Raw genomic sequence first — 17,863 nt, 5'->3', positions numbered from 1 at the left:
GAGCATTTTCCTGTGTTGTTAGTCTTTAAAAAATGATTTTTTTTCATGGCAGGGTATTCCATGGTATAGCTATATAATGCTAGCTTTTTAGAGTTGATAGGATTTTGATGATTAATCAAAGAAATCTGAAAGTTGAAGGTAGAGCTATTAAAATTGTTATTTTTATATGTTATTATAATTCCTGGTGAAAGAACAGTGAACCAGCACTTTCCCCTTATGTTTTTTTTGTTTCCATGAGGTTTAGTGATGTAGTGATGGCTAAAACCTTGTAGCTCTATTTTTATCTGCAGTATTATCATCCAGGCTTTTCTAGAGAGATCAAAATTCTGTTATGTAGGGATAAAGGGGACCCTAACAGTGTCAGAGATAAAGAAAGCCTTTTTCTAACCATTTTTCTCTGCCAATTTCAACGTTTTACTTTTAGTTTATAGGAATGTTTTTTCCAATATTTAAAGTTTGTTTTCATTATCAGAAAATTTATATTTATTTTAAACAGTAAAAAGAATTGTAATAAAATTTTACAGTGTGCAAAAACATTTCTTGTTTTTTATTTCATTTTGATCCTTCTTATAATCCTTTGAGATTTACAGATGAAAAAACTGAAATTGGCCAACATCTAGGAAGGCATGATCCCAGACTTTAACTTGAATCCAGGTTTTCGGATTCCTAGTTCTGTCCTGTTAGGGAAATAGCATGGTTAGTGGAAAGAAAATTAGTTTTACAATCAGTAGGATATGAAGTAGTTTCCCTACTTAGTAAATATGTTACCCTGGCAAGTTGATTCTTCGAAACTGTAAAGTAAGACAATGCCTATCTTATGGAGTTAGTTTTGATGTTAAACTAACAAATTTCAAGTTATGGAATATTTTAGTATTTCTCTTTTTAGTATAATTTACACTACATGGTACTATCTCAAAAAGATTAGCAAAGATGTGTTAATCCTTGAATTATTAATAAAATGTCATGTTTAATAAATTTTGTGTCTTGAAGGTGTCTCATTTATAGACTATTAAGGCTGAATTTTTTAGTTTAAAAAGCATAAAGGTTCATATTTCATGTGGCAGCTTCCTGAACAAGTATCTTTTTAAAAAAGTAACAGCTTTATTAAGATATAATTCACATTCCTGTTTCAAGTGTACAGCTCAGTGGTTTTGAATGTGTTCACAGAACTGTGTAAATCATCACCCCAAACAATTTTAGAACATTTTTATCACTCCAGAAAGGAACCCTGTATCCATCGGCAGTCACTTCCAATTTCCTACCAATCCCCTTCCCCTAGCCCTATGCATGTCAGTCTTTTTTCTGTCTTTATGGATTGGCTTATTCTGGACATTTCGTATACATTGAATTGTATAGTATGTGATCCTTTGTGCCTAGCTTCTTTCACTTAGCATGTTTTCAAGGTTCATCCATGTTGTAGCATGTATCATTACTTCATTTTACTGTCCAGATCATATTTTGTTGTATGAATATAACACATTTTGTTTATCCATTCATCCATTGATGGACATTTGAGTTGTTTCTGCTACTTGGCTGATACGAATGAACATTTGTGGGTTTTGTGTAGGTGTCCTTTTTGTGTGGGGGGTGCATATACCTTGGAGTGGAATTGCTGGATCATATAGTATCTATGTTTAAACTTTTGGGGAACTACCAGACTATTTTCTAAAGTGGCTGCACTATTACATTTCCACCAGCAGTGTATGAGTGTTCCAGTTTCACCACATCCTTGCTAATACTTGTTGATATCTGTCTTTTTCAGTATAGCCATCATAGTAAGCGTGGAGAGATATTTCATTGAGCTTTTGATTTGCATTTCTCTGATGGCTAGTGATGTTGAGCATGTTTTCACGTGTTCATTAACCATTTGTAAGTTTTCCTTGGAGAAATGTTTATTCAGATCCTTTGCCCATTATTTAATTGGGTTGTCTTTTTTAAAAAATTGAGTTGTAGGAATTCTTTATATATTCTAGATACAAGTGCCTTCTCAGTTAAATGATTTGCAAATATTTTCCAGCAGTCACTCCAGTCTAGTTATATCAAGGTAGAGTGTAGTATGATCCTGAGAAGGAAAATCAATACTTGGATAATTTAAATAATTAATTTGATATGTCAAAAATTGGCTGTAGAAAAAGACATTTGCAAGTATTCCTTATATTGAAAGTTTCATAAACTCTTGAAAAGCTGGGTCTCTCTTTGCTTTAATTCATGTACAGGCGTACCTTGTTTTATTGGGGTTCGCTTTGATTTGCAGATATTGCAGTTTTTTTTACAAATTGAAGGTTTGTGGCAACCCTGCATCAAACAAGTCCATCAGTACCATTTTTCTTTCTTTATTTTTTTTTAAGAAGATGTTGGGGGTAGGAGTTTATTAATTAATTAATTTATTTTTGCTGTGTTGGGTCTTCGTTTCTGTGCGAGGGCTTTCTCTAGTTGCGGCAAGCGGAGGCCACTCTTCATCGCAGTGCGTGGGCCTCTCACTATTCGTGGCCTCTCTTGTTGTGGAGCACGGGCTCCAGACGCACAGGCTCAGTTAGTTGTGGCTCACGGGCCTAGTTGCTCCGTGGCATGTGGGATCCTCTCAGACCAGGGCTCGAGCCCATGTCCCCTGCATTAGCAGGCAGATTCTCAACCACTGCACCACCAGGGAAGCCCCAGTGCCAATTTTCTAACAGCATTTGCTCATGCTTCATGATTCTGTCACATTTTGGTAATTCTTGCAGTGTTTCAAACCTTTTCATTATTATATTTGTTATGGTGATCTATGATCAGTGACCTTTGATGTTACTATTGTAATTATTTTAGGTCACCACAAACTGCACCCGTATAAGATGGCAAACTTAAGAAAATGCTCTGTGTTCTGACTGCTCCACTGACTGACCTTTTCCCATCTCTCTCCCTCTTCTTGGTCCTCCCTATTCCCTGAGACACAATAATATTGAAATTAGGCCAGTTAATAACCCTACAGTGGTCTCTTAAGTGTTCAAGTAAAGGAAGCGTCATGTGTCTCACTTTAAATCAAAAGCTAGAAATTATTAAACTTAATGAGGAAGGCATGTCGAAAGCTGAGATAGGCTGAAAGCTAGGCCTCTTGTGCCAAACACTTAGCCCAGTTGTGAATATAAAAGAAGGGTTTTTGAGGGAAATTAAAGTGCTACTTCAGTGAACACATGAATGATAAGAAAGCTAAACAGCTTTATTGCTGATATGGAGAAAGTTTTAGTGGTCTGGAGAGAAGATCAAACCAGCCACAACATTCCCTTAAACCAAAGCCTAATCCAGAGCACGGCCCTAATTCTCTTCAATTCCCTGAAGGCTGAGAGAGGTGAGGAAGCTGCCCAAGAAAAGTTTGAGGCTAGCAGATGTTGGTTCATGAGGTTTAAGGAAAGAAACCATCTTCATCACATAAAAGTACAAGGTTAAGCAGCAAGTACTGATGTAGAAGCTGCAAAAAGTTATCCAGAAGATCTAGCTAAGATCATTAATGAAGGTGGCTACACTTAACAGATTTTCAGTGTAGACAACGCAGTGTTATATTTATAAGGAAGAAGATGCAGTCTAGAACTTTTATACCTAGAGAGGTCAGTGGCTTCAAAGCTTCAAGTGACAGGCTGACTCTATTAGGGGCTAATGCAGCTGGTGACTTTAAGTTGAAGCCGATGCTCATTGACCATTATGAAAACCCTAGGACCCTTAAGAATTATGCTAAAATCTACTCTGCCAGTGTTCTATAAATGGAATAACAAAACCTGGATGACAGCATGGTTTACTGAATATTTTAAGCCCACTGTTGAGACCTACTGCTCAGAAAAAGATTCCTTTCAAAATATTACTGATCATTGGCAATGCATTTGGTTGCCTAAGAGCTCTGTCAGAGATATATAACAAAATTGAATGTTTTCATGCCTGCTGATATAACATCCTTTCTGCAGCCCATGGATCAAGGAGTAATTTTGATTTTGATCTTCAAGACTTATTTAAGAAATATATTTCATAAGGCTGTAGCTGCTGAAGATAGTGATTCCTCTGATGGATCTGGGCAAAGTAAATTGAAAACCTTTTGGAAGGAATTCACCATTCTACATGCCAGTAAGAACATTTGTGATTCATGGGAAGAAGTCAAAATATCAACATTAACAAGAGTTTGGAGGATGATTCCAGCCTCATGGATGACTTTGAGGGGTTTAAGTCTTCAGTGGATGTAGTCACTACAGCTGTGGTAGAAATAGCAAGATAACTAGAATTAGAAGTTGAGCCTACAGATGTGACTGAATTGCTGGAATCTAACAACAAAAACTGAAGCACTGTAGCTTCCTATGAATGAGCAAAGAAAGTGGTTTCTTGAGACGGAATCTACTCCTGGTGAAGATGCTGTGAAGAGTATTGAAATGACAACAAAGGATTTAGAATATTATATATTACATAAACTTAATTGATAAAGCAGCAACAGGGTTTGAGAGAATTGATTTTAATTTTGAAAGAAGTTCTACAGGCTTCCCTGGTGGCACAGTGGTTGGGAGTCCGCCTGCCGATGCAGGGGACGCGGGTTCGTGCCCCGGTCCGAGAGGATCCCGCATGCTGCGGAGCGGCTGGGCCTGTGAGCCATGGCCGCTGGGCCTGCGCGTCCGGAGCCTGTGCTCCGCAACAGGGGAGGCCGCGGCAGTGAGAGGTCCGCGTACCGAAAAAAAAAAAAGTTCTACTGCCGGTAAAATGCTATCAAACAGCATTGCATGCTACAGAGAAATCCTTCATGAAAGGAAGACTCAGTGTGGAACACTTCATTCTTGTCTTTTTTTTTTTAACATCTTTATTGGAGTATAATTGCTTTACAATGTTGGGTTAGTTTCTGCTGTATAACAAAGTGAATCAGCTGTACATATATGTGTATCCCCATATCCCCTCCCTCTTGCTCTCCCTCCCACCCTGCCAATCCCACCGCTCTAGGTGGTCACAAAGCACGGAGCTGGTCTCCCTGTGCTATGCGTCTGCTTCCCACTAGCTATCTATTTTACATTTGGTAGTGTATGTATGTCAGTGCTACTCTCTCACTTCATCCCAGCTTCCCCTTCCCCCACCCAGTGCCCTCAAGGCTGTTCTCTACATCTGCGTCTTTATTCCTGCCCTGCCATTAGATTGATCAGTAGCACTTTCTGAAATTCCATACATATGCGTTAGCATGCAGTATTTGTTTTTCTCTTTCTGACTTCATTCTGTGACAGATTCTAGGTCCATCCACCTCACTACAAATAACTCAATTTCATTTCATTTTATGGCTAAGTAATATTCCATTGTATATATGTGCCATGTCTTCTTTATCCAGTCATCTATTGATGGACACTTACGTTGCTTCCATGTCCTGGCTATTGTAAGTAGAGCTGCAGTGAACATTGTGGTACATGACTCTTTTTGAATTATGGTTTCTCAGGGTATATGCCCAGTAGTGGGATTGCTGGGTCATATGGTAGTTCTATTTTCAGTTTCTTCGGGAACCTCCATACTGTTCTCCATAGTGGCTGTATCAATTTACATTCCCACCAACAGTGCAAGAGGGTTCCCTTTTCTCCACACCTTCTCCAGCATTTATTGTTTGTAGATTTTTTAATGATGCCCATTCTTACCGGCATGAGGTGATACCTCATTGTAGTTTTGATTTGCATTTCTCTGATGATTAGTGATGTTGAGCATCCTTTCATGTGTTTGATGGCAATCTGTATATCTTTGGAGAAATGTCTGTTTAGGTCTTCTGCCCATTTTTGGATGGGATTGTTTGTTTTGTCGATATTGAGCTGCATGAGCGGCTTGTGTATTTTGGAGATTAACCCTTTGTCAGTTGCTTTGTTTGCAAATATTTTCTCTGATTCTGAGGGTTGTCTTTTCATCTTGTTTATGGTTTCCTTTGCTGTGCAAAAGCTTTAAAGTTTCATTAGGTCCCATTTATTTATTTTTGTTTTTATTTCCATTTCTCTAGGAGATGGGTCAAAAGGATCTTGCTGTGATTTATGTCATAGAATGTTCTGCCTATGTTTTCCTCTAAGAGTTTTATAGTGTCTGGCCTTACATTTAGGTCTTTCATCCATTTTGAATTTATTTTTGTGTATGGTGTTAGGGAGTCTTCTAATTTCATTCTTTTACATACAGGTGTCCAGTTTCCCAGTACCACTTATTGAAGAGATTGTCTTTTCTCCATTGTATATTCTTGCCTTCTTTATCAAAGATAAGGTGACCATATGTGTGTGGGTTTATTTCTGGGCTTTCTATCCTGTTGATCTATGTTTCTGTTTTTGTGCCAGTACTGTACTGTCTTGATTGCTGTAGCTTTGTAGTATAGTCTGAAGTCAGGGAGCCTGATTCCTCCAACTCTGTTTTTCTTTCTCAAGATTGCTTTGGCTGTTCGGGGTCTTTTGTGTTTCCATACAAATTGTGAAATTTTTTGTTCTAGTTCTGTGAAAAATGCTGTTGGTAGTTTGATAGGGATTGCATTGAATCTGTAGATTGCTTTGGGTGGTATAGTCATTTTCACAATGTAGATTCTTCCAATCCAAGAACATGGTATATCTCTCCATCTGTTTGTATCATCTTTAATTTCTTTCATCAGTGTCTTATAGTTTTCTGCATACAGGTCTTTTGTCTCCTTAGGTAGGTTTATTCGTAGGTATTTTATTCTTTTTGTTGCAGTGGTAAATGGGAGTGTTTCCTTAATTTCTCTTTCAGATTTTCCATCATTAGTGTATAGGAATACAAGAGATTTCTGTGCATTAATTTTGTATCCTGCTGCTTGACCAAATTTATTGATTAGCTCTAGTAGTTTTCTGGTTGCATCTTTAGGATTCTTTATGCATAGTATCATGTCGTCTGCAAACAGTGACAGTTTTACTTCTTTTCTGATTTGGATTCCTTTTATTTTTTTTTCTTCCCTGATTGCTGTGGCTAAAACTTCAAAAATTATGTTGAATAATAGTGGTGAGAGTGGGCAACCTTGTCTTGTTCCTTATCTTAGTGGAAACGGTTTCAGTTTTTCACCCTTGAGAACGATGTTGGCTGTGGGCTTGTCATATATGGCCTTTATTATGTTGAGGTAAGTTCCCTCTATGCCTACTTTCTGGAGAGTTTTTCTCGTAAATTGGTGTTGAATTTTTTCGAAAGCTTTTTCTGCATCTATTGAGATGACCATATAGTTTTTCTCCTTCAATTTGTTAATATGGTGTATCACATTGATTGATTTGCGTATATTGAAGAATCCTTGCATTCCTGGGGTAAACCCCACTTGATCATGGTGTATGATCCTTTTAATGTGCTGTTGGGCTCTGTTTGCTAGTATTTTGTTGAGGATTTTGGCATCGATGTTCATCAGTGATATTGGCCTGTAGTTTTCTTTTTTTGTGACGTGTTTGTCTGGTTTTGGTATTAGGGTGATGGTGGCCTTGCAGAATGAGTTTGGGAGTGTTCCTCCCTCTGCTATATTTTGGAAGAGTTTGAGAAAGATAGGTGTTAGCTCTTCTCTAAATGTTTGATAGAATTTGACTGTGAAGCCATCTGGTCCTGGGCTTTTGTTTGTTGGAAGATTTTTAATCACAGTCTCAGTTTTCAGTGCTTGTGATTGTTCTGTTTATATTTCCTGTTTCTTCCTGATTGATTCTCGGAAGGTTGTGCTTTTCTAAGAATTTGTCCATTTCTTCCAGGTTGTCCGTTTTATTGGCATAGAGTTGCTTGTAGTAATCTCTCATGATCCTTTGTATTTCTGCAGTGTCAGTTGTTACTTCTTTTTCATTTATAATTCTGTTGATTTGAGTCTTTCCCTTTTTTTCTTGATGAGTCTGGTTTCTCAATTTTGTTTATCTTCTCAAAGAACCAGCTTTTAGTTTTATTGATCTTTGCTATTGTTTCCTTCATCTCTTTTTCATTTATTTCTGATCTGGTTTTTATGGTTTCTTTCCTTCTGCTTTCTTTTTTGTTCTTCTTTCTCTAATTGCTTTAGCTGTAATGTTAGGTTGTTTATTTGAGATTTTTCTTGTTTCTTGAGGTAAGATTGTATTGCTATAAACTTCCCTCTTAGAACTGCTTTTGCTGCATCCCATAGGTGTTGGGTCATCGTGTTTTCAGTTTCATCTGTTTCTAGGTATTTTTTGATTTCCTCAGTGATCTCTTGGTTATTTAGTAGTGTATTGCTTAGCCTCCATGTGTTTGTATTTTTTACAGATTTTTTTTCCTGAAATTGATATTTAGTCTCACAGCTCTGTGGTCGGAAAAGATACCTGACACAATTTCAGTTTTCTTACATGTAGCAAGACTTGATTTGTGACCCAAGATGTGATCTGTCCTGGAGAATGTTCCATGACCACTTGAGAAGTGTATTCTGTTGTTTTTGGATAGAATGTCCTATAAATATCAATTAAGTCCATCTTATTTAATGTGTCATTTAACGCTTGTGTTTCCTTATTTATTTTGATTTTGGATGATCTGTCGTTTGGTGAAAGTGGGGTGTTAAAGTCCTCTACTATTATTGTGTTACTGTCAATTTCCCCTTTTATGGCTGTTAGCATTTGCCATATGTATTGAGGTGCTCCTCTGTTGAGTGCATATTTACAATTGTTATATCTTCTTCTTGGATCGATCTCTTGATCATTATGTAGTGTCCTTTTTCTCTTATAATCGTCTTTATTTTAAAGTCTGTTTTGTCTGATATGAGAATTACTACTCAAGCTTTCTTTTGATTTCCATTTTTTCAGTCTATATATGTCCCTACGTCTGTAGTGGGTCTCTTGTAGACAGCATATGTATGGATCTTGTTTTTGTATCCATTCAACCAGTCTGTGTCTTTTGGTTGGAGAATTTAATCCCTTTACATTTAAGGTAATAATTGATATGTATGTTCCTATTACCACTTTCTTAATTGTTTTGGGTTTGTTATTGTAGGTCTTTTTCTTCTCTTATGTTTCCTGCCTAGAGAAGTTCCATTAGCATTTATTATAAAACTGGTTTGGTGGTGCTAAAGGCTCTTAGCCTTTGCTTGTCTGTAAAGGTTTAATTTCTCTGTTGAATCTGAATGAGATCCTTGCTGGGTAGAGCAATCTTGGTTGTAGGTTTTTCCCTTTCATCACTTGAAATATGTCCTGCCACTCCTTTCTGGCTTGCAGAGTTTGTGCTGAAAGATCAGCTCTTAACCTTACGGGGATTCCCTTGTATGGTATTTGTTGCTTTTCTGTTGCTGCTTTTAATATTTTTTCTTCGTATTTAATTTTTGATAGTTTGAGTAATATGTGTCTTTGCATGTTTCTCCTTGGATTTGTCCTGTATGGGACTCTCTGTGCTTCCTGGACTTTAGTTTGACTGTTTTCTTTCCTGTATTAAGCAAGTTTTCAACTGTCATCTCTTCAAATATTTTCTCAGTCCCTTTCTTTTTCTCTTCTTCTTCTGGAACCCCTATAATTTGAATGTTGATGCGTTTACTGTTGTCCTAGAGGTCTCTGAGACTGTGCTCAGTTCTTTTCATTCTTTTTTTTACTCTGCTCTGCAGTAGGTATTTCCAATATTTTATCTTCCTGGTCACTTATCCATTCTTCTGCCTCAGTTATTCTCCTATTGATTCCTTCTAGAGGATTTTTAATTTCATTTATTGTGTGGTTCATCATTGTTTGTTTGCTCTTTTGTTCTTCTAGGTCCTTGTTAAACGTTTCTTGTATGTTCTCCATTCTGTTTCCAAGATTTTGGATCATCTTTACTATCATTACGTGAATTCTTTTTCAGGTCGACTGCCTATTTCCTCTTCATTTGTGAGGTCTGGTGGGTTTTTACCTTGCTCCTTCATCTGCTGCATATTTCTCTGTTTTCTCATTTTGCTTATCTTACTGTGTTTGGAGTCTCCTTTTCACAGGCTGCAGGTTCGTAGTTCCTGTTGTTTTTGGTGTCTGTCCCCAGTGGCTAAGGTTGGTTCAGTGGGTTGTGTAGGCTTCCTGGTGGATGGGACTAATGCCTGTGTTCTGGTGGATGAGGCTGGATGTTGTCTGTCTGGTGGGCAGGACCACGTCCACTGGTGTGTTTTGGGATGTCTGTGAACTTATTATGATTTTAGGCAGCCTCTTTGCTAATGGTTTGGGTTGTGTTCCTGTCTTGCTAGTTGTTTGGCTTGGGGTGTCCAGCACTGGACTTCTCTGGTCTTTGAGTGGAGCTGGGTCTTAGCGTTGAGACAGAGATCTCTGGGAGAGCTCTCGCCGATTGATATTACGTGGGGTCAGGAGGTCCCTGGTGGACCAATGTCCTGAACTTGGCTCTCCCACCTCAGAGGCTCAGGCCTGAGTCGCGGCTGGAGCACCAAGATCCTGTCAGCCACACGGCTCAGAAGAAAAGGGAGAAAAAAATAAAATAAAATAAAGTTATTGAAATAAAAAATAAGTAAATATTATTAAAATTTAAAAAGTAATTTTAAAATAAGAGAGCTGCCAAACGAATAAACAAGTCCACCAGTGATAATAAGCACTAAAAACTATACTAAGATAAGCATAAAAATCAGAAACTAGTCTGTCACATACAGCAAACCCCAAGTCTACAGTTGCTCCTAAAGTCCACGGCCTCAATTTTGGGAAGATTCCTTGTCTATTCAGGTATTCCGCAGATGCAGGGTACCTCAGGTTGTTTGTGGAGATTTAATCCACTGATCCTGAGGCTGCTGGGAGAGATTTCCCTTTCTCTTCTTTCTTTGCACAGCTCCTGGGGTTCAGCTTTGAATTTGGCCCGACTCTGTGTGTAGGTTGCCCTCTAGTGTCTGTTCTTTGCCCAGACAGGAGGGGGTTAAAGGAGCGGCTGATTAGGGGGCTCTGGCTCACTCAGGTTGGGAGGAGGGAGGGCTACGGTAGTTATAATTGGAATGTGGGGCAAGCCAGCATGATGTTGCACCAGCCTGAGGCGCGCCATGCATTCTCCCGGGGAAGTTGTCCCTGGATCACGGGACCCTGGCAGTTGTGGGCTGCACAGGCTCCCAGGAGGGGAGGTGTGGATAGTGACCTGTGCTTGGACACAGGCTTTTTGGTGGCTGCAGCAGCAGCCTTAGCGTTTCATGCCTGTCTCTGGTGTCCACGCTGATAGTCGTGGCTCATGCTGTTCTCTGGAGCTCATTTAGGTGGTGCTGTGAATCCCCTCTCCTCGTGCACCCCGAAACAATGGTCTCTTGCCTCTTAGGCAGTTCCAGACTTTTTCCCAGACTCCCTCCCAGCTAACTGTGGTGCACTAGCCCCCTTCAGGGTGTGTTCAGGCAGCCAACCCCAGTCCTCTCCCTGGGATCCGACCTCCAAAGCCCGAGCCTCAGCTCCCAGCCTGGTCGGCACCGATCCTCTGTGCGGGAATCTCTCCACTTTGCCATCTGCACCCCTCTTGCTGTGTCCTCCTCCGTGGCTCCAAAGCTTCCCCACCACCCTTACCCCAGTCTTCGCTCGCGAAGGGGCTTTGTAGTGTGTAGAACCCTTTCCTCCTTCACGGCTCCCTCCCACTGGTGCAGGTCCCGTCCCTATTCTTCTGTCTCTGTTTTTTCTTTTGCCGTACCCAGGTACTTGGGGAGTTTCTTGCCTTTTGGGAAGTCAGAGGTCTTCTGCCAGCGTTCAGTAGGTGTTCTGTAGGAGCTGTTCCACATGTAGATATAGTTTGATGTGTTTGTGGGGTGGAAGGTGATCTCCACGTCTTACTCCTCCGCCATCTTGAAGGTCCTCCATCCATTGTTGTCTTATTTTAAGAAATCGCCACAGCCACCCCAACCTTCAGCAACCACCACCCTGATCAGTCAGCAGCCATCAACCTTGAGGCAAGACCCTCCACCAGCAAAAAGATTATGACTCGCTGAAGGCTCAACTGATGGTTAGCTTTTATTTAGCAACAAAGTATTTTTAAATTATAAGGTACGTACTTTTTTTTAAGACGTCATGCTATTGGACACTTAGTAGACTACAGTATAGTGTAAACGTAACTCTTATATGCACTGGGAAACCAAAAAATTCATGTGATTTGCTCTGTTGTGGTATTCACTTTATTGTGGTGGTCTGGAACTGAACCCCCAGTATCTCCAAGGTATGCCTTTACTCATATAATGAAGCTGATTCTCCTTAAGTGAATAAAAACTAGTTTAGAATATGTTTATAAAATGGGTATAACTTGCATTTCACAAGAATTAAACTTTAGAAAATCCATGGGCACAGCTCAGTATGAACATTTAATATTAATATTCTAATTGAACTCATTAGAATTTGATAAATGTCAGGTTCTTTAATACTTAAAATTCTAAACTATGCTTTTCATTTTGAGTGATCTAAGGAATGTATTTTACAGCGTCAACACTACTTTAAAATTGAGACAATCCAGAACTACAGGGAAAAAAAGAGAAATTGTACAAAGTGACATGACCATTACTGTGAGAGTGTTTTCATGGTTTACATCCACAGTTAAGTGTTTTTCTCTAAAATTTTAAACTTCATTATTCTTAAATGCCTTGTGTTATTGTTAGGTTTATGAACCAATGTATCAATTTTGTACATGTATGACTTAAGAGCCCATGGGTCTCAAATGATAAAAGTGTACTCTTTTTCATCCTTGTCTTGGGTGTGTAACTATGATTTCAAATGTAAAACTTTCCCAAGAGTTACTTATGTGTCAATACAGATAACTAGGTCTCCATTTTATGAAAGCTTGTGTAATTCAAAGCTATAGATGAGGGGTTGTCTCTTTTGGAACTGTTAGCATTTTGGGCTGTGTCATTCTTTGCTATGAAGCAGTTGTGTGCATTACAGGATGTTAACAACACCCTGTCTCTGCTAACAGATTGCAGAATACCCCTTCTGCACAATTGTGAAACCAGAAAGTATCACTAATTGCCGAACGTTGTCACCCGGGGAACAAGATTTTTTCATTTGAGAACTGTTGTTAGATAAAGGAATTGTAAAATGAATTTTATCATTATACACTCAACTCCTAATTTTGACAGGAATAAAATTGGTCCATTTCAGTGTCAGATATGTTCTCTTCTTTTGAACATTATCAGATCAAGGCACTAAATATTTAGTAGGTGGTCAGAAAGAAGCTGAAGAGAGAAAATAGGGTGGCCGTGTGGCAGAGAAGATTTAAATGATGAAACTGGGTAGATGAACTGTTCAATTGCTAGTACAATGCTTAGGGTGTGGTAGGTACTCAAATCCCGGTGTTTGAACATCTCGGAATTCCCTAGTGGCCCAGTGGTTAGGACTCTGCACTTTCTGGTTGGGGAACTAAGATCCTGCATGCTGCACTGTGCGGCCCAAAAAAAAAAAAAAAAAAAAAATCTCATTATCTGGGATCTCTTAAATTGAGCAGTGCCTTTTTTTCGCACATATTGCGAAAGATAACTTGGAGGGCTCACCACTTTGTTCTGTGTACAAATAGATTAGGTTTCTTTGGAATTAATATTGTTTGAAAGCTTTAAGTGGCCAGAATGTACAGATTGTTCCTAGGTTGTTCAGTGACGCAGCCAGGTTGCTTGAGAGACTTAGAAATAAAGGTCTTTAATCAGCTGATGAATTGATAAGCTCCTAGGTTTTGTTGTTATTTATTTTTTTATAACTTGTATACTTCTCTTTATAGCAAGAGTTTTTCCTATTGTAAGCTATCCTTGGGGCTCTTTTTATACATCTTACACATTCCTTATGCCCCCAAATAGTTGCAACAACAGGAAAATAGCCTACCACAAGGGGTGTAGAGAAGTGGATTTTCAAAGTGTTCAGTTTACTGGTGCTCAGCGTTAATTGTTAGCATTGCACAGATTGCACAAGTGAGAAAAGAGGTTTAAGAAGGGGAAGATTTTATTCAGTTACAAGCAGAATGCAGGAATTCTTGTTTCTGACTAACTTAATGCATTCTACTCTTTAAATCTAAATTTAAAAATTCTGATACTGCTTTTGAACATTCCATCTGATTCAGTCTTAAAATAGGTATAAAATTCTGTTAAAAATAGAATTTCATGGCTCTTGCCTCAGAATAAATTTTGGCCTAAAATGACTCATGGAATTTTGGATAATTCTTTCTCTGGATCCTTCTTATTTAGGCTTACTGTCTTGTTTTTTACTGTTGTAAGTGACCCACTCCGTTGAAACTGAGTAACCAAGAGTTTTCATTGCCAGCATGAGATTCCCTGAAGTTGTACATCACTTAGATATAGAGATCTTTGTTAATGTTGCCAGTTTTGTTTTTTTTTTTCACCAGTTTTTCTGTATAGTTTGGGAGGCAGTGCTCAGATTCTTCTCTCAGAAGAGATAGGTAAGTAGTGGCTGCTTGGCAAGACGAGTAGTTTAGCCTCCACCAAAGCCACTGCCCTGGCTCTGGCAAGCCAAGCTCGGCCAACCCAAAGGGACTGCAGGCCTTCTGGGTCTGGCTGTCTTTACTGAGGTGGGGCCTATTGGTGAGTCAGCCAAACAGAGAAATTCTGAAGACTGTCTTGAGAGATAGGAGTTGAGCAAAGGGGAGAGGGTCTGAGGTGCTTAGGAAAGATGTTAATTTCTTTGGTAGGGTGATTGATGCAATGATAGGTCGGGCAGTCCTGGGAGAGGCTGCAGCATTGAGAGAGAGCTGTTCATAGGGTCTTAGAAGAGGGCAAAGTGGGAGAGCTAGTGGGCAGAAACTGCTTAAACTCAGGGTGTTGTCATTGTGGCCTAAAGGTTGGTGATTATTCTGGAATGTAGTCGTCCCTTAGTGTCCTATAATCTCAACAAACCACAGAGTAATGAAACATGGAAAGAGAAAAAGAACTAAAAAGAAAATCATAAAAAGAATTAGAAAGTTAAGAGGAAACTTTAAAAACAACAACAACAGGGCTTCCCTGGTGGCGCAGTGGTTGAGAGTCCGCCTGCCACCTGCAGCCTGCTGATGCAGGGGACACGGGTTCGTGCCCCGGTCCGGGAAGATCCCACATGCCGCGGAGTGGCTGGGCCCCGTGAGCCACGGCCGCTGAGCCTGAGTGTCTGGAGCCTGTGCTCCGCAACGGGAGAGGCCACAACAGTGAGAGGCCGCGTACCGCAAAAAAAAAAAAAAACAACAACAACAAAACCACCAAAGAAACATAGGGTAGGATAAAAGAAAAGGAAATAGTTGCATTAAACCCTTTAAAATAACCCTATGAAATAGAATGAGAGGTAAAATAAGTGATATTTAAAATAAAAAGACAGAAAAAACTAGCTAAATGGAAAAATATGAATCTAGAAATGAAGATAATAGAAGATAATTTTTAAATAGAGTTGTGAATATAAAAATAAAAATTTAAAAGACCATTACAGCATTCTGTATTTTTTTCTTACAGCATTTGTCACAATTGTAACTTAATAATGGTTAGCATGAGTATTTGTTTAATGTATGTCTCCTCTCCTGGTTTGTAAGCTTCATCCTAACAGCAACTGTGTCTTTCTTGTCTACCGCAGTATTTTCAGGGCCTAGCAGTGTGCTAGCAACATAGGTATACAGCAGATTCTTTTTGAGTTAGAATAAAAACGTATAGAAAATATTAATTTTCCTTAGAAGTTTTGTTATGTGAAATTAGAATTTAAGGTAAGGGAGTAAAGAAAAAGAGGCTTTTAAAAAGAGGGTAAGCTGAAGTAGGCTAGGAAATAATACAAAACAATTAGCAAATGTCTCAGCAATAAGAAATTCTTGATAATGTTGAGTTTCCTGAGTTTCTTATGAAACATCAGTAATATGATGACAAAAGCAAATGTGAGAGAAAATAAGACAGGGAACCCAACTCTGTCATCTCCTCCCCTCACCCCTCTCTGTGAGAGAGCTCCTGGGACTGAGGTCCTTTTGGTCCATCTTTTGGCTTTTCCCCTTGGAGGTAGTGCTCTTGTAGGCCCCCCTTTTTTACTGAGGTGAAATTCACATAACAAAATTAACCTTTTAAAGCGAACAGTTCATATAGTACGTTCATAATGTTGTATAACCATCACCATTATCTAATTCCATTTTCATCACCCCAGAATGAAACCTGCAACCCTTAAATAGTTGTTTCCATTCCCCCTCCCCCCATCCCGTGGCAAACACCAACCTGCCTTTTGTCTTTATGGGTTGTCCCTGGCCTCTTTTTACTTTTTAATTTAATTTTTTTAAAGTCTTTATTGGATTTGTTACAATATTGCTTCAGTTTTATGTTTTGGTCCTTCAGCCGCTAGGAATGTGGGATCTTAGCTCTCTGACCCAGGATCAGACCTGCACGCCCTGCATTGGAAGGCGAAGTCTTAACCACTGGACTGCCAGGGAAGTCCCACGTGGCCTCTCTTTAAACTGGATCTATTTGAGAGGGATGTGCTATGGCCAAAAAGAAATTATTTGGCTTTAAAGGCCTAGGTAGTACTGGGACTCAGAGCTACATCTCTCTAAAATATAAATTTATTTCTTTAATAGCATTTTCAAAGACTTCGTAAGCGTACATGGTAGTTATGTGTCTATTTTATTTTAAACTTCATAATTCTCTTAATTCTTTAGCTTTCTATCTTAAAGCTATATAAAATATAATAATTACATTGACGGTTACCTATACTACTCTAGTAATCAGATATTTATATATAATTTGCACGTGTAGCGTTTGTGTCTCTCTACATTAAAACAGGATTTCAACCACTGACCTTCTGGAGTGGGTAATTCTTTGTTGTGGGGGCTGTTCTGTGCACTGTAGAATGTTTTAGCAACATCTTGGCTTAGGTGCCAGTAGCACCCCTCCACCCTTCCAAGCTGTGACAACTAAAAATGTCTCCAGACATTGCAGACTATCCCTTCAGGGGCAAAATCACCCCTGGTTGACAGCCACTGCATTAGAATCATTCCCCTTGAGAATTTGGCTTTCTCTTTACTAGAAAGAGACTTTATTTGTTAAAAATAATCCTCCTAGAGTTATAGAGGAGAATTGCAAAATCACCCAAGAAGCTTAGTCATTCATTGGTTTTTATAATTGTTCCCAAAACTGCTTTAAATTTTTATTTTAGTTTTTAATGTTGATTTTTGGCAATACTCTCCTTGCTGATTATGTAAAGGTCATTTCTTGTTTGGCTATGTTATGCTGAAGGAATTCAACTTGATTGCCTAATAGGAAGTAATTTCATGGAAAAAGTAAATACAGCCATCTGAGTTTTTCAGAAATACTTGAAACATTAAAACTATTAAAGTACAGTGAATAAAGCATTCAGCAATTGAAGAAAAGGAGAATTTTTTTTAACACAAACTTTCCTACTTTGATGTCAGAAGAACTTAAGACAACCATGTTCTACTATTACCACTGAACTTATTGATAATAAAGTAAATTCTCCCTTTTTGTGCTTCCTGCCTCTGCCCTAAAAGTTCTGTTTTCTCATAGTGTAAAGACTCTTCGGCCAATACTTAAATCTTGTTATTTCTCAGTGATCAATGTTAAATGAATTAAATTTTAAAAGGAATATTTGATTTGATTTAAAATTTATCTCAAAATAAGTTTGTAGCCTACAAAATATTATAATTCTAATTATAGATTCCCTGTAGACTTGAAAGTGACAGTTTTTAAGGATTGTCCTGCTACAAGCTAGTTTGCTAGCTAGTTTGTGATTTTACCTGTAACTAGTTAAGTATAACTTGGGACAAAACTTTGGGGAAAAGAAGATGGGAGGGATGATGGAAGCTAGTCAAAAGAGGGGAAATTCAATGTAATAGTATTAGGTGTTATCAGTTAAGTAGTAGGGTTGAGAGATGGCATCTCAACTGGCTTTTTCCTGGGCATAAATTATTTAATAAGGTTGTGGGAAGAAAGAAAATCCCACAAAGTAGAGCCTTGGCTGCTTCTCTGCATAGTAAAATTCAGTTTCAGTAAATTCTCTTTCCAGTGCATGGACGAAGGAGATGAAGG

The 17,863-nt window shown here is 38.7% G+C and overlaps 1 protein-coding gene across 3 annotated transcripts in view; it reads left to right on the top strand.

Annotated features, from left to right (window-relative positions):
• RNF145 (ring finger protein 145) overlaps positions 1–17,863 on the top strand; it is a 65,609-nt gene that overhangs the window by 17,935 nt on the left and 29,811 nt on the right. The window contains exons 2-3 of one of the 3 annotated variants that reach the window (XM_019945177.3): positions 11,721–11,882; positions 12,310–12,421. The exons of 1 other annotated variant lie outside the window; for it this stretch is intronic. The gene's annotated coding sequence lies outside the window, so the exon portion shown is untranslated. The remainder of the gene's footprint in view (positions 1–11,720; positions 11,883–12,309; positions 12,422–17,863) is intronic. One more of the 3 variants, XM_019945184.3, reaches the window with a different exon arrangement.

This window comes from Tursiops truncatus, chromosome 3, assembly GCF_011762595.2.
Source record: "Tursiops truncatus isolate mTurTru1 chromosome 3, mTurTru1.mat.Y, whole genome shotgun sequence".
Taxonomy (NCBI): Eukaryota; Metazoa; Chordata; class Mammalia; order Artiodactyla; family Delphinidae; genus Tursiops; species Tursiops truncatus.
Note: the sequence above shows the minus strand (reverse complement) of the source record. Positions and strands in the feature narration are given on the sequence as shown.